We start from the raw sequence: 18,422 nt of genomic DNA, 5'->3' as shown, positions 1-18,422 counted from the left end.
TTGTTATGGCGAATGGTTTTCATAAAGTTATAGTTGGTATGGCTATTTTCAAAAGATGGGAAATAAGTAGCCTAAGCTAACATACCAACTTACATAAATTATTGGCAAGTGATGGTTTAAAGACGTGGTTGTTTGACCGTACATTATGGAAATATAATCTTTGCCACTACCACTGTAATTATGTTAAATGTATTATTTGAGAACTCAGACCGTATGATGATCCAAGATCAATGGCTGAGGTTTATTTTCGGCCAACATTTCTTGAAGGAAGAAGAATTATCGAGGTAGTCATCGGAATGTTGACACGTATCAAGGTAAATTATTTGTGGAGTACAGTGTACCTGAAAAGAATAAAATGCCATGTTAGTGATAGCGACATTCTCTCGCTAGTATGCTACCACTAACCACACACCACTTCCCAAGTTGTACAACCAATTTTTGACAGTGTAGGTTGAGATTGTATAGGCTCCTCTAATGATGTACCTTCTTACTTTGACCAACACTGTTGCGTCTACCCCCGCCAAAGTATGAAGATATATTTTTGCATTTCGTTGGCCTCTCTTGGACATCTCCACCTTCATAAGTCCTACTCCTCTTCCTATTTAAATTTGACTGTGACATCTCCACCAAATTAAGGCTGCAATAAAATACTATGAACTCGTAGTCATAGTCTTTTCGGTTCTCTACTGATTGCAATACAATGAAGAAGGCCCCTTCTTTTGACATGTTTCAATAATGAAACTCATATATCTTAAATAGACAACTACAAATAAACCGTTTTCATTTTGGCGAATGAGCCGAACGTTACATATGATAAGAACTAATATTTGGCGAACCTCGCATAATTTCAAGTAATTGAGTGGGCGAATAGGGTGAGAATTTGGGACCCCATTGTGTGTGATGCATGGTGAATTGGGTCCTAGGACAAATAAAAATTTCACAGAGGAAAATGGGAATTTGGCCAATGATGATCGTCGAAAGAGACACTCAATTAATTTCGTGGCTAGCTAATAAGAGTAAACATTAAAGAGAAATATGGGCAAAAAACCCGATTACCAAACTGAAATTACGTAATAATATTGGCGAACATTGTGACCACTATATGAGTATTTTATAAAATCTGGACGAACCGGTCAACTAGTATACGGTGTTTTTTTTTGCCAATTTCTATAGCCTGATCGGGACATATTTGCCAATTGACAAATAATTGCCACTAAAAAAATCACTGGGTTAGACTTAATACTTTTTAACTTTCTAATTTTGATAATTTCAAAACTAAAAATGTTGAATATTCTTTTAAAGCTAAACTAACACTAAAAGAATCTAAAGAGAAAAAGAAAAAGGTCAAGCATGTTTCTAGTGAAAGTGATACAAATGAAGATGATGTGAAGAGATTGAATCATTGCAGGCGAGGAGATTTCACAGAGGCAAAGGGAAATACAAAGGTAAGCTACCTATCATGTGTTTCAATTGTAATGAGGTTGGTCATATTGCTACTAGGTGTCCAAAGAAGAAAAACAATAGAAGTGGAGATAAATACAGAGGTAAAAGAGATGAGAACAACAAAGACTACAAAGAAAAAGGAAAGAAGTCTTGCTACATTGCTGAAGAGGAAACAAAATATGGATTTGATGACCACGATGATAAAGTTGTGTATATTGCTATGAAAGATGGTTCTAATGAAGATGAGGAAACTAAATTGATATCTTATGTGAAAAAAAGTGATAGATTGATAATTGATAGTGGATGTTCACATCACATGACTAGAGACAAAAGCAAGTTCATTACCCTTTAGTATTATAATGGAAATAATGTTAGATTTGGTAATGACACACCCTATTTGATAAAAGGTAAATGATCAATCAAACTAACATAAAAGATCATGTGTGACAATGCTTTCTATGTAGAATGAATTCACTATAACTTATTGAGTGTGTCACAATTGAATAGTTTAGCTTGCAAAGTCAAATTTGATATCAAGAAAGCAAAGATCTATGGCACTGATGGAAACCTATTTTGTAATGGAGATCAGACTAGATGTAACTGTTAGGATTAAACCATAGATAGAAATAACAATTACATGCAAATATAACCAATATCAAAAAATAATAGATCACACAGAAAAGAAAAGAGCACAAGACACCAAGATTTAACATGGTTCACCCAAACCCTAGGCTACATCCACCAAATAGCAAGTCCAATATTTTTATGATCCAGTGATTACAACCTGATTACAATCTATAATCCCTTTACAGTTCAATACCTTTGCAAGAACCAATTTTTGCATCACCTTATGAAACAATCCCTAACCCTAAGCCCTTTTATACAAGTATTTTTACCGCTTTAAGATTATAATTAATAATTACATGTTGGCCCAAAATCCTGATAAAATAGGGCCCAAAATTACTTTTCAAGGGAATGTCTCGAGCCCCAAAGAATTTATGAAGTATGTACAGTGCTTTCTTGATAAGTAACCACAAAATAATGAATTTATGAAGTATGTACAATACTTTCCTAATTAGTCACTACAAACTAACAGTAACTAGTTTTATCTTGACATGAATGATGGTACTTTTCTTCTTCTAGAATTTGATGATGTGTGGTTATGACACAAGGGGTTAGGTCATGTTAACTTTGATAACTTAATCAGTATTAGTTACATGAAAAGAGTTAGAGGTTTTCCAAAACTAAAGAAACCTGATAATGTGATTTGCAAGCAATGTCAGTTAGGCAAGATGACAAAATCTAGTTTTTAAAGTAAAACTCACTCCTCAAAAGAAATTCTAGAATTACCAATTGATTTGAAAATCTACAAAGGTGACAAATACATTATTCTATTTGTTGATGATTATTTTAGGATGATGACAATTATGTTTTTGAAATAGAAATCTAATGGTTTTCATATGTTTAAGTGGTATCTAGCAAGATCTGAAAAGGAGACTATCAAAAACTTGAAATGTCTAAGATCTAATGAAGGTGGAAAATTTACATCATTTGAGTTTGAGATATTCTGTAATGATAGAGGAATCAAGAGACAAACTTTTGCACCTAGGACCCCTCCATAAAATGGGATTGTTGAAAGGAGGAACATATATGTAATGGACTGTGCTATAACACTGGTGATGGAGAAAATTGTTACTTTGAAATATTGGAGAGAAGTTGTACGTACAATTGTCTATACCTTGAACCGAGTAAAAGTTAAGAAAGGTATAAATTCCACACCTTTTGAACTATGGTATGGATACTCACCCAATGTAAAATATTTTAAGGTATTTGGAAGCAAGTGTTACATTCTTAAGGACAACATGAATGGAGAATTTGATGCTAAAAGTAAAGAAGGTATATTCCTAGGCTATTCCACAAGAAGAAAAGCTTATAAGTGTTTAAATACTGACACTAGCAAAGTTGTGGAAAGTGAAAATGTGAAGTTTGATGAATATACAAAGGTACATGAAACTAAACCTAAAAAGGAACCTGAAGAATACAAAACCTTCATATACCACTATGAATATATGAATGATAATGAAGCAAGGTATAAATCAACAACAACAAGTATAAATGATTGTCGAATCACATATAACGAATGTCAAGTTGCATTCAGGAACTAAGTTGCATTCAAGAGCTGAGCTGTTGACAGAAGCTGAGGTACATTTTGATATTGAGACCAATGTACATGAAAGGAATACCAATTTACTTGATAGATAAGTGCATAATGATTTTGAAGTTGATAGACCCATTGCAGAAAGAAGAGAAGAACCAGGATTGTCAAAATATATTAGGAGACATCACCCTGCTGAACAAATTATTGGAGATAAAGAAGCAAGACCAATGATAAGGAATAGGTTGAGAAGTGATACATTTTTCTAAGCATGCATGAGCCTAAGTCAATGAAGGATGCATTAGAGAATGAATATTGGAGTAAATCTATGAAAGAAGAGATTGATCAGATTGAGAAGAATAAAACATGGACTCTAGTACCCAAACTAGAGAACAAAAATGTGATTGGAACCAAGTTTGTGTAAAATTTTTTTTTTATGAGAATGGTGAAGTCACAAGAAATAAGACAAAATTATTTTGCAAGGGATATGCACAAGAAGAGGGAATTGACTATGGAGAAACATTTTTCTTAGTTGTAAGATTGGAAGGAGTAAGAACTCTACTTGCTTGCTCTACATACAAAGGTTTCAAAGTTTATCAAATGGATGTGAAGTCATCATTTTTTAATGGTATAATAGAAGAGGAGGTTTACATTGAGTAACTGGAAGGATTTGTTGATCCAAACAACAAGAACATGCTATGTATATTACACAAAGCTTTATATGGTTTATAGAAAGCCTCAAGAGCATGGTATGAAATGATTCACAATTATCTTGTGAAGATTGGTTTTGAGAAGACTGATGATAATGAAAATCTATACTTGAAGACAAAAAGAGGTAAAGGGATTTTACTAGCTGAAATATTTGTTGATGATATCATATTTGGAAGAAAAAATGCATTATGTAAGACATTTGAAAATGAAATGAAGAAATAATTTGAGATGTCTATGTTTGAAGAGATAAAGTTCTTTGTTGGTTTTCAAGTATAATAGGTGAAATATGGTATTTATATCACTCAATCTAAGTATGTAAAGAAAATATTGAATTTTTTTGGTATGGAGGATTCAAAACCTGTTAGTACTCCTATGGTGACAGGACAAAAACTATCCAAAACTGATGATTTTGCTAAAGCAAATCAAATATTATATAGGTCTATGATTGACATATTGCAATATGTAGTACATAGCAGACCTGGCATTGCATTAGTTGTTGGGATGGTTGCAAGGTTTTCTACAAATCCTAAGGAGAATCATTTGATGGTTATTAAAATGATCATGAGATACTTGAAAGGAACAAGAGACTATGGTCTATACTACAAGAATAATGATAAATTTGAATTAAGAGCTTGTATAGATGTTGATTGGGCTAGAAACATTGATGATAGAAAGAGTACAAGTGGTGAACCATTTTTCTTAGGAAAGAGATTGGTCACCTAGACTAGTAAGAAACAAAATTGTATATCTCAATCTACTCCTAAAGCTAAATATATGGATGCTACAACGAATTGTACAAATGTGGTATGAATCAAAAAACTACTCAAAGGAATGAATGAAGAAATTACTGAACTTGTGGTACTTTATTGTGATAACACAAATGCTATAAACATATCAAATAACCCTATGATACACACAAAGATAAAGCACATTGCAATCAATTATCATTACTTGAGAGAGTTGGTTCAAGACAAAGAAGTGAGAATGGAATATGTGAATACAAAATGTCAAAGAGGAAGAAGTTGATCTTATGGAGTATGAAGATAAGATGGAAGAGGAAGAATCTCAGAGGGAGTTCTCATGATGGATGGAGAATCAGAATGAAACTAAAAATATTATAAAATTAAACATTTTGATTGCTCTAAGTTTTCTTTTCTTAATGACATGTTATGTTTCCATCAATGTGAAAGAGGGAGATTGTTGATAACAATTACTCAATTGTATATTGTCATTGATGTTACACAAATTTTGTACTCTAACCGAGTACTGCCAGTTGGAACCAACTTTAGAAGACTCCAGTATCAATCGAGAATAAGTTTGGAAGAAGCACGTTCAAGATTTCCGTGTAAACTGAGTCAGGTCAGTTACCAAAGAAGTTCAATGTAAACCGAGTCAGGTCAGTTACCAAAGAAGTTCAGTGTAAACTAAGTCAGGTCAATTACCAAGGAACTTAGTGGTAACCGAGTGACCCAGTTTTAGCCAACCTTCAATAGATTAGTTTTATCTATTAATTGGTTTATACAAGTTGAATTAGTGTATGTTATTTGTTTATTTGAAATGGTATTCAAGCCAACTTGACTTTGGATTTCTTATATATGAAAGGTCAAGATGTGGATTGAAAGATGAGAGAAAGTGGAGAAGAAGATAAGATGCAAATATAGAGGAATATCTAATTTAGAGAAGAGTATCCAAGGAGCTACAAAGAATATTCTAATAAGGGAGGATCCAGAGGATGAGCCAGAAAAATGATCTGAATCTGCAATTTAGTTGCTTCATCAATCAGGTCAATCATTATTACTCTCTCACAATTGCAACAATGAAGAAATCTCTTCAAAAAGTTGACTTAATAGTAATTTTGTAAATCCTCTTACAAGATGGAATTTTTAGATTGAAGTGTCTTAAGACCTCTAATAAGGCCACTCCTAATAGGGTGATTCAAATCCTTTAATAGGGTCACACCTAATAGTGTGTTTTTTTACAATAGGGTTGGCTCCTAACATGGCTCACATTAGAAGAGCCAAAAGTTGTAACTAGTTGCATTGGTGGTTTTCCCATATTAGCTTTCCACGTTAAACTTGGTGTCACACATTTTATGTTATTTTCTTATTGCTTTATCTTTCTACAAGTTACTAAAGGTTAATACACATCATTATCTTAAGATTTCTTTGTTAACTGAGTTATAGTGAATATCTTTCTCTAACGGAGTTGTGAGTTAAAACGAAGTTTGTATTGACATCTAAGAGATTTGGAATTATTTTAGTGGTAACTGATTCACTCCTCCCTTTCAGTTACCCCTCTTATATTTCCAACAGGTTCTTCATCAAAGAAGAGTACTCCTCATCCATAGGCTTATCCTAATTTGAGTGCCCAGTTGCTTGTAAAAACCTCTGTGGATCATTTGAAATGACATGACTTAGTAGTCTAGTACCAAATGTCTAAGCATTAATGTGACAAGAATATGAAGGATCTCTTGCCATAAGTCTAGCTACATCAACAAAATCACAAGCCCACTTGGGTACTTGTGAAACATCAGGGGGAGGATGGGAAGGTGGATCATCATCAAGATCTTACTCAAAGGATAAATAATATTGTAGAGAAGAAGATGAAGTGAGGGAGAAGTTGGTGATGGATGCTCCATTGGAGGATAATGCTCATCAAACTAGACATTTTTTTGAAACAAGACATCTCTAGAATCAAGATCAAATAACTTGTACGCCTTCACATCCTTACAATAGACAACAAATATGAGTGGTCAACTCTTCCTCTCCTTGAATTTCCTATGTGACTTAGAAAGTTTACACTTTTGAGTGGATTGTCAAGCACTTGATCTAGGAGATGGCTTGGAGGAATTCTCATTGCTAGCTGAATCTATTTTAGGCTTTGGATTTGGCTTCAGCTTCCCCATAGATGTTTGAGCAACCAATGCTTGGTTCTTTAATCATGGTAGAGTGTCCAATTGTGTAATTTTTTCCTGCTTTTTATTCAAACAATCACATAATACTTAAAAATTGGGCATGGTAAATCTAGGACCCAAAGCATTCATAGTGGAATGGAAGTTAGAAGAGAAAATCTAAAAGTTTCCTCGAAGCTTTGACAAAATTAGGTAGATGCATCCTGTATTAGTCTTGTTCTTCCCACAACCCTATAACAATGAATGATATTTTTTGTTTAAATCTCATCAAAAAGTCTTAAATGGAGAGAAAAGAATAAGGGACAAGTGATGTAAGCTCTACCTCAATTTGAAGTGCTCTAAACTCATTGATGGTACCAACCAAGTTCTTGAACTTGCCCCACATCTTTCAAGGAGTATCACACCCATCAAGCTGAAACTATAAACTATCTTAAACACTCAAGGAAATCAAACCCATGGCCTCATCCATCTTATTCCTATGCTGCAAGGTTTAATAGGCACTCTAAAAAATTAGTTGCACTTAATCTAATCAAGACCAAAAACCCTTTGAACGAAGAAGTCATCATGGTAGTTGTCCATGTGTCATAGTTATGTGGGTTTAGAGGAACTAGACAAGAAGAGGTGTTGACCATTTTTTAAAAGGTGTTTGTTTTCATATAGTTCTAGTTTACTGATGTATATAATAGAAACAAGAATGAAAACACCCCCTGCAATGCAAAAAATTGAACCCCAAATGCTAGAAGGAAGGCATATACAAGTAAGAGAATTTTTTTTTAGTTGAGTATCATGTGTACCTTTGAAAAATTCTAATGAAAATGATAGATAATTTGAATAGATCTTGAAGAGACCTTTCTGACGCTTCTTCTGGATTAAAAAATTGAGCAAAATTGAGCAAGTTATGCCCTCTAGGATCCAAAAAGGATTATCAGACTTCACCAGTAAAAATAGGTACCATACTAGAAAAAAAATAGAAAAATCCTACAATAATGCATACACCTCAGAATTAGTTTTCCTACAGTATCTTGTTTCCCAATTTCAACACCGTATGCTCAAGATATCACAAAAAAAAAAAGGTACCTCCATAAAGAAAAATAAAAGTCATAAGCCCCCTTGAGCCAAAAAAATAACCCCTCGAGCCAACATATAACCACGAGATGGGCTGATTGGGGGTTGGAGGCCCACCTGTGGCATGCGAGCTAGGAGAGCTAAGGGAGGTGGCATGCAAGCCAGGAATAAGTGGTGGGAGCCTCCGCCAATGACATGGATTGAGCCAAGCGATGCTCAATGACAAGGAGAGAGCGGGTGGGCTATTGGTGACACCTTTTCTAATACAGGTCATGTTTTTAGAAAATGCAAAAATATATTATTTTAATTTTTTTTTAACATTTTTTTTTGCCTTGTATTGCACGGTAAGAGCTATATGACCTTGATAGGCAATTTTTTTGCCTTAAAATTTCCCAAACTCCAAAATTGAAGTGCTTTATATGAAAATAGGGGTTTTGATATACTCTGAATCCAACCATTAAGTCCATTTGGACTCAAAGTGCTTCAAATTTAAGAGACCCTCTATTTCCACAAAAAGATGCCCAAAAAATAAAATATATGATCCAACAAACCCTTGTTCCCACTTTCTTCAGTAAACTCAAACAAGCTACAACATATCCAACTCTGATATCATTTAGGATTTGATAAGAACAAATCCACATATCCTGTAGAACACTTGCATGCAATAACTTGTCACAAAGAAGAAAAAGACAAGAGAAGATAAGGGTTTGGTTCAAAAATATGCAAGAATATATTATCAGACAAAAAGAATGAGATAAATATACAATGGATCAATCCTTATTTAAGGAGATCGTATAACCTAAAAGGGAACCCTAAGAGGTAAATGATATTTAATAATTAAATAGGAATACATGTGCATAAAGTGAAATCTTAAGTTGGGAGTAAAGGTAATTTAATAAATTAAATTAAATTAATCCTTTACTCTAACAATTTTTAAAATACTTTGGAGCCTATTTAGAGGAGGATTGCTAACATCTAGAGGTTTTAGATTGGGTTTCTTCCTCTAATTTACTCCAATGTTTCTATTTTTGTGGGTAGGCATCCTAGGCTCTTTTGGAAAATCTTTATTTTTGCGGGTAGGTATCCTAGGTTCTTTTGGAAAAAAATTCTTGATAAATTGTGGAAGAAGGTTCTCTTCTATAATATATGATTTATGCTTTTCCTATCTATAGAAACATGGTTTAGTTGGCTCATGTATATTTTCTTAAGGAGTTTGATGTTATCTCATGAAAATTTCTTAAGAGTAGTAATTTACAAAATACTAAGTGGAACCTAATTAAGTGGGATAAAGTTTTTTGTTCGAAGAATGAGGGTGATCTTTGCTATCTTGAATGGTCAAGATCTTGCTACCAAGCTATATTGGAAATGGTGTTTCAATTAGTCTTATCTTTGGGTATGTATTCTCACACAAGTATTTATTGGGAGCAGAACATTTGGATGTTTCATGGTTTCCTTTGGAGAGAAAGGGTTCTATGGTTTGAAACACTCTGAAAATTGCATCTCTTTGAGAATTTTTTTGGAGTGACTCTTGGGATGAAAATCCTCCTCTTTTGTTGATGTAGCCACATTTGCAGGCTCTCTATCATTATTTTCTTTCTGTTGGATGGGATAAGATGGTACATTATAAGGAAATTCAAATTCTAGGCCTTGTTCTTGGATATAGATGGAATAATTCTTCTAATTATCTGCTATGGGGTTCAGAGAGGCATAATAATGAGTTCACTCAGATTTGGCTTCTAAAGAGTTTTATTCCTTAATGTGACCTTATATTTTGGCTTGAGGTGGTGCCTCATCTGGGAAATACTATGTTTCTACAAGGTACATGGAGCGTATTAACCAAATATTTGGAGATGCTAATGTTCTTTGGTGGAAGAAGGTTTAGAATAAATTATCATAGTCTAAGTGTAATTTTTTTTGTGGTTAGTGGTTTACAATCATTTTCTTACTAGGGATAATATTTGTAAGTGTGACTCTCAAGGCCCCTTGATATGTGTTTTGTGCAATAAAGGTAAGGAGTTTTTCTCCCATATTTTCCTTTAGTTCTCTTTTGTCAAGTTTATTTGGCACTTCTAGTGAAGTTCTTAGAGCCACCGTTGTTGGTATGTTTCTTCTTTGTTTGGGTTTTGGGATTGCTTGGGGTACTCCCCTTCTAAAACCTCCATTTTTCAAGTTTCTTGGGCTATTGGTCCTTTCATTCTTTGACATGTTCGGTTGGAGAGGAAAAGGAGGATTTTTAAAGATGTTAGCAATGGAAAATTATTATTTCTCTCCATGAGACCATTCTTGCTAAGTGTCAATTGATGTAAGTATCCTATGGATGTAGTTATTTGTAATTGACTAAATTTTCCTCTTCAGATATGAGTTCTAGTATTTTTTGGTCAGCATTATAGCAATAGGACTAGACATCCTTTATGGTGGGTCAATCGTGCGGGCATTAGAATCCTCCTCTTCTTGGGGTTTAAAAATTAACACCAATGGTTCTTCTTTGGGAAACCTAGGACCTATAGGAATTGGTGGAGTTGGAGTTGGGCAAGGCAAATATGGTGAAATCTAACTTCTTTTGATTGTGTACATGGGGTTTCATAATAATAATTTCATGGAGGCTCTTGGCATCTTATTTTCTTGTGGAACAATGTTGTATACATTTTTGGCATATGGTTATTTGTGAGACTAATTCTTAAGTGTTTGTGAACATCTTGACTGGGTAGGAGCTTACATATGTTAATTGACGCTTGGATCTACTTACTAATCATATTCTTTAGCTATGTTAGTCTCTTGATTTTGTCAATTTTACACACATCCCTCAAGAGTGGAATGATGTTGTTGATTATTTGGATAAATAGACTTTAGAGTATATGCATGATTGGAGTATTTTTGAAAATAGGTAGCTACCCCCAGATTTATATCACATTCTGGTTGACTTGTTGATCCTGATAGGGTTCTGTTAAGCTTTTCTTGTCTTGTTCTTTTTATTAGTTAATAAATATTTACCCCACTTTTAGTCAAGTTTTATCATTGAGATTTTTTTGTTGAATAAAATAATTAAATTTGTTCATGAGAATAAAGCTAGTAAATATTATTGAAAGGAAAATGTGTACATCAAATAGGGGAGATGATCCAATACTTGAGCATGTTCCAATGGTTGTGATAGGAGTTGTTAACTTAAAACCCATATTGGCTGATTTAATATCCAACATTTTTGACAAGATTGTACCAATAGTTGTGACTTTAAAGTTGTTCTTGCTAATGATGACTACCCATAATTGAATAAAAAGTGTCCATTTTCTCAAAAAAAATCAATAATTTGATGCCACGTCAGCTGCACAAGTATAGGGGTCTCTAATGCACTATGATTGGTCTCACTTTTTTGGGGCTATTTTGGACACTGTTGTCACAAAAATTTGCACCTTGGTCCAAATGTTTTACCTAAGGACAAGCTTGTGAAATAACCTCCAAGTTGTGGGACTTGAACAATGAGGTTGAGTCTTTAAAGAAGGCTGACTTCCTTTTCTATTAGGATGCACCTAGACTACACTTGGAGAGGAAAAGGGAGGGGGAATGCATAGAAATAAACTACCTAATCTATTCTAAAGAGGTGATGCACCAAAATAGGGTGTTTAGACCAATCTCTGCCCATATATGCACAGTACAATTATCATGACAATCCAAAGATATACAAATTCAAACTTTCTTTAATCCATTACCCACATACAGATTATACAACCAAATGAGTGACACAAGGAAGAAGAGATTAACTTATTATAATTCATAGGCCAAAAGGGATACAAAAATGTAGGTTATAGATACCCACAGTACATCGAAGAATGATAGACAAAGCTTGCATAGTACATCAGTGGTTGAAGGAGATAAGACAGGATGCCATATAATTTAGAGGAAAAAGAGGGAATTTACAATAGTATTCCAGGGCAATACCACAGAAATAGAGAAGGTATGACCCTAAGAAAGGTTACAAAATCTTCTTTTATAGTGTGAGAATAACTTAGATAGCTTCTACTCTAAGATAAAACTCAACAACTGCATGAAAATTTACAGAAAATAATTATTGCAAAACTAGAAAAGACTTAATCACAATGCAAATCCAGACACAAGAAGATCACTTATCCACCGAACAATCTATGAGAGGATAGGAATGATGGCCATTAATCTTTTGACTGAGTAGATGGATCAATAGACAATCATGAAGTGTTCTTTTGCATTTATTAGGCTTGGAGAATGATGAAAGTGGTTGCAAGAGATTGAAAAGATCAAATCTATCATCAAAGAGCTACTTCCTTTGTCATCAACTTTATAAATCAAATAGAAAAGCACAAGTCAACCATATTCAACTGTTGCTTTGTGCCTTTCCTGCTACTTGATTGGTCGGGAACTCCTCTTTTTCTAGCTTGGTAGGTGAAGCTCCTTATATATTTTGGTCAACACTAAACTCATGATCCTACGAGCATTAACTATGGTCAAAACCCTTCATGTCACCTTTTGTTGATAACCCTGACTTCTACAATCTGACGATCACCTATATCTCATAGCATCGAGCCCATCCTTAATTCTCTTTACAATACTTCAACAACAACAAGTCCTACAATCTCACAACATAATGATGACATGATAACCCCCCTGGTGTAAGGTCATGGTACCATTATTCTCCCCTTGTGATGTCACAAACATGGTTTATTTGACCTTCACAATCCTATGATTGCAACTCATCATGATATTGGCAGTCATGTTAATAACCCTTGCGATCCTATGATCGCGGTTTAACTATATTTTTTCATGACCTCAGGAAGCAACCTTGCTTGTACTTATGATAGAGGAATATCATAAGATTGGAACACCTGACATCCATCTGAAACTAGATTCCATCCCCTCCTTACCTTGTGATCTTACAACTCTGAGATCCTATGACCAAACTTCCCCTTTGTAGCCTCGACAACCTGGGAAGTCAACCCTATGATCCTAGGATCATTGACCTTTGTGGTGTCAAAACACATTCTTTTTGCTCATGATCCTATGAGGTCTCTGATATCATGACAACAAGACGCTATGCTAAAAGGAGCCTCATAGCATCTTATCACTACTTGACTGAGTTATCGTAAGGTTAGGACCACACCATTCTATTGTGGCTCTGGGACTTGAAATATAACATGAACTTAAATCTTGTGACTGTTGGGTGGGTTTAAATATTTTAATTAAATCCTTGGTGGGATGACACATTTGACCACCATTTCTGGTGACTTGAGGGGGATGCAAGCTTGCTTGGCATATGACTAGTGACCATTAAAAGATCCATTGGGCTATGGAGTTTATAAAACCACAAAAACTCATCAAATTCATCACTTCAACTGCATTCTAAGCCATACAACATGCACTTCCCTCTCTACAACCCTACAAAACTTGTGATGAAAACTCTTTGCAACGAAACATATGCTCGATACTTCTTGGAAAATAGGAATAGATAGAAAGCAACTACTCTAACTATGTACAGGAAACATAATCTTTTCTTAGAAACAAGGTTTAAGATATATTCCATTTATTGGAATAGGTACAATTTTGCTATTAGATTTTCTTAATTGGAAAGCATTGGCCTGTTTACAATTGATAGTCACATAAGGACCACTCCATAAGGCATCAAAGTTTGAGTGTCTCCCTACTTTTTCTCTATCTATTGGATACAATTGTCTAATTGTGTGTTGTCTTTGATGTTACAAAAATGTCATATCAGTTATTAGATAGTTCTTACCGAGCTCAGTTGGTCAGCAAAGCGATTTTTCATGTCTACCAAGCATTCCTATAAATTACTCTGCGTGGATAGTTTCCACCGAGCTCACTCAAGTGTCAAAGGAAGTTGTGGTAGAAAGTAGTGTTAACTGAGCTCACATGGTTAACGAAGGAAAGTTAGTGTTTATCGAGTTCACTCAGTTGCCAAAAGTTTTTGTAGGATTCATAGTGTTAATCAAGCTTCTGTTGGTTAACACATGAAATCATTTCAGGAACAATGTTTACCGAGCAGGGTTGGCCAATGAAGGATTTTGTTAATTTATGAAATAAAGTTTAATTGTTTGAAGTATTGATTCCAACCGACTGAGGTAATGATTATTGGTAATTGTAAGTTGTAATTGAGCTGACTTGATAATCTGAGAGGTATATATGAAAGGTCAAGTTGAGATTTCTAAAAGTGAAATGAGTGAGTATGCAAGTGTATTGATTGTTTGACGAGGAAAGTGTGAGCGAACTTTGAAGGGTGGTCAAATATCCTTGAGGAGTAGCAAATTTTTATTTGATCAGGAAGGATCTAGTGATGCAAAACAAAGATATGTATCAACAATTCAATTGCATCTCATTCAGGTCATTTTATTGTTACTTTCTCACCATTGTAGCAGTGATTCCAAAATCTCTTAGTAGAGTTAGTTTAACAACCATTTGTAAATCCTCTAACAAGGTGACAGTTCCATTGAATTGTTCTAAAGACCTCTAGCAAGGCCACTCCTAAGAGGGTGATTAAATCCTCTAACAAGGTCACACCTAATAGTGTGTATTGTAACCTTTAACCAGGTTGGCTCCTAACAGAGCTCACTTCAAAAGAGTGAAAATTAGTAGCTAGTTACTTGGTGGTTTTTCCCATATTGGGTTTCCACATTAAAATCTGGTGTCTCATGTGTTTGTGTTATTTCTTTTATGCTTGCATGTTAATCACTGTGAATGTTTAAGATCTGCTAAAGTTAACATACACTGCATTTACTGAGTTACGACATTTTTTGTATGTTTATCAAGTGACAACAATAACTAGTTTTATCAAACATCTAAGGGATCTATGGATTTATTTTTATGGTAACTGATTTACCCCCCCTCTTAGTTACTCCATCTATATTTCCAACACTATCTGCGTCTCATTTGAGAACAAGATCACCCTCTTTGAAATTTTTGACCTTAGCTTTCTTATCAAAGTTCTTCTTCATCTGTTGTTGATGTGTCTCCAAGATCTATACTGCTTGATGTCTCTTCTCTTCTGGATCCATCAATTTTGCCATTCTTATAGATATAACATCATTTTCAATTAGTTCCAATTGACGAGCCACCTCAAGAGCAGGAAAATCTAATGAGATAGGAAGCCCTACTTCTCTACCATATACCAACATAAAAGGAGAGCTCCCATTATCCCTTTTATGTGTTATTCTATTAGCCTAAAGGGCAGTTCTCAATTTTTTATGCTAACACTTTTGATATCTTCAATAGTCCTCTTGATGATTCTGATCAAATTTTTGTTGTAGGACTCATCCAAACCATTACCTTGAGGGTAATAATTAGAAGATGTGCTCAAGTAAATACCATGATCTACTACCCATGCACAAATCTAACTATGGTGGAAGGAGCACCAAATTTCATAACAATTCCATTAAGGAATTCCACTACTGAAGCCTTTGTAGAATCTTTCAAGGCTACTGCCTTTGTCCACCTTGTAAAGTAATATGTTGTAGCCAAAATCCACCTATGACTAGAGCTAGAAGGTGGATTAATGGGACCTGTAAAATATAATCCCCACTAAGAAAAAGATCGATCGACCTAGATGGGTTGAAGTGGAAGGGCTGCATGTCTTTGCTTACTTGAAAAGAAAGCACATTTTTCACATTTTCTGACATACCTATGGAAATCATGGAATAAGGATGGCCAGTAATATCCTACCCTTATTATCTTCATAGCAGTTGTTCTAGCTGAAAAGTGGCCACCATGAGGACCATCATGAAGCTCCTTAATCATTCTCTATGTTTGATCTACACCAATACACCTTAACAAAGCTCCATTGAAGTCCTTCCTAAATAGAATACCATTAATTATGGCATAAGGAATGGACTACAATCTAAGCTATCTTCTTTTTTCCCTATCCAATGCATGAGGATATCCATTTCCTGATGAGATGGTCATCATGTCATCCATCTAGCTCTTGGGATTTTCATCTCTCACCTCCTATTGTTATGTCAACACCAAGGCAACTTCTTCATCTAATTTGTGAGATGAGATCATATGCTTGCACAATCCTTTCCCTTTTACCAACCTGGTGATCTAGATGTCCACATCATACTCCATCATCTTAGTGATCCAAACTACTCTTTTCTCACTAATATCTTTGCTCAATAAGAAATCTTTAACACTTGCATGAGGGACCAATAAGTGGATCTTATTGTGGGATAGAAGATGTCTAAATTTCTTCAAAGATCTTATGACTGCAATGGATTTCTTCTCCACATAGCTATATTTGTCTTCATACTCCTTCAATCCTTCACTAAAGAAAGCAATAGGCTATTCTCCATTTGTATCATTCAATTGAGTCAAAACAACATAAATACTTGACTTGCCTCCTAAGGTGTAAAGAATGAAATCCTTATCAAAATTTAGATTGATGAGAGTAGGGGCTGAGGCTATAGCTTCTTTGATCTCTTCAAAACTCACTTTCCCTTCCTTGGTCCATGAGAAGACTATATTCTTTTAAGAATAGCTATAAGAGGTTTTACCATGGTAGTTGAATTAGGAATAAATCACCTTACAAAATTTATTTTAACAAGAAAACTTTGCAGACCTTTCTTGTGACTAGGAAGGGAAAGAGCAAGTATTGCCTTTTTTCTTTCTGGATCAATGGTCATACCATCCTTAGATACACTATGTCCTAATAATTTCCCTTGATTAGTGGCAAAGACACACTTGCTTGGATTCCAAGATACTCCATACTCTCTACATCTTATAAATACTTGTCTGAGGTGACCAAAATGATTTGCTACATTCTTTGAATACATTGTGATATTATCAAGGTAGACCAACACAAACTTTTCAATCATGTTTTTGAAGGTCATCTTCATCACCTTTTGAAATGTGGCACCTGCATTTGTTAGTCCAAAAGACATTTTACTATAGGCATAGGTGCCCCATTTAGTGGTGAAAGTATTCTTATACCTGTCAGTCTCTTTGACTAACACTTGATTATAACCCGAGAACCCATACAAGAAAGAGGATCTCTCTAAACCACTAATCTTAAACAATATCTGTTCCCTAGAAGGGAGAGGGTGATAATCCTTATGGGAGGCTTGGTTAAGATCCCTAAAGTCCATACAGTCTAATTTCTCCACTCTTCTTCCTAATAGGGACAAGGTTTTCCATCCAAGAGGAATGCTTAATAGGAAAAATGATACTGGCCTCAATCAATTTAGATAGCTCCTTTCTCATTAATGGCTCAATCTTGGGATTTATTGGTTTCTTCTTTTGCCTAACAGGTTTGACATTATCAACTAAATCTATGGCATGTTGGGATTCACTGGTCTCTTCTTTTTCCTAATATTTTTGACATTATCAACTAAATCTATGGTATGTTGAAATAGACTAGGGTCAAAACCCTTTAAATCATCATATGTGCAAGAAAATACATTATTAAACTCTTGACATAGATGAAAACAACTTTCTTGTTCAGTTTCAGAACATACCTTCCCCATGTTTAGCATCCTTCCATCAACAACTGTAACTGGCATATGATCATCTTTGTTTGCAGCAAGGTTCATGCTTCTATCCTTGGCTTGGTCATTAGGATTAAAGAAACTCTCTAAGGTAATGAGACCCTTAGGCAACTTATTGGAGCCAAGGTTGATGATTTGATCACCACACTGGTTATGCAATCTTGACTGATTTCTATGTGAGAACTCTGCTTGATTCTGCAAGAAACTTACAATTTGTGAATCAGATTCAAAGACCTGCCAATTGATATTATTATCAAGGATAATAGGTCTAACTACCACTTTAATCTTCTATCTCTTCTCATCTTCAAGGCTCCTTAGCACATCATAAGATGCACCCACTGCCGCAAGTCTGTCAACATGTCTATTTCCTCTTTTGGGGATGCTCTAAATATTAAATCCATTGAAACTTTCAAGCAAATCCCATACTTTATTTTTATAAGACTTGAGCAAACCATTCTTGGTGATATTTTGATTCCTCACCTGATTAAGCACCAACTCACTATCTCCATATACACTTAAAATTTGAACTCCCCTTTTCTGAGCAAGTAAGAGACCCTGAATTAATGCCTCATACTAAACCACATTATTGGTACAAATGGATTTAAGCCTAAATGAGAAGTAGTAC

Source organism: Cupressus sempervirens, chromosome 4 (genome assembly GCF_028749045.1).
Source record: "Cupressus sempervirens isolate cs-2001-9-10 chromosome 4, ASM2874904v1, whole genome shotgun sequence".
Taxonomy (NCBI): domain Eukaryota; kingdom Viridiplantae; phylum Streptophyta; class Pinopsida; order Cupressales; family Cupressaceae; genus Cupressus; species Cupressus sempervirens.
This window is presented reverse-complemented; position numbering follows the sequence as displayed.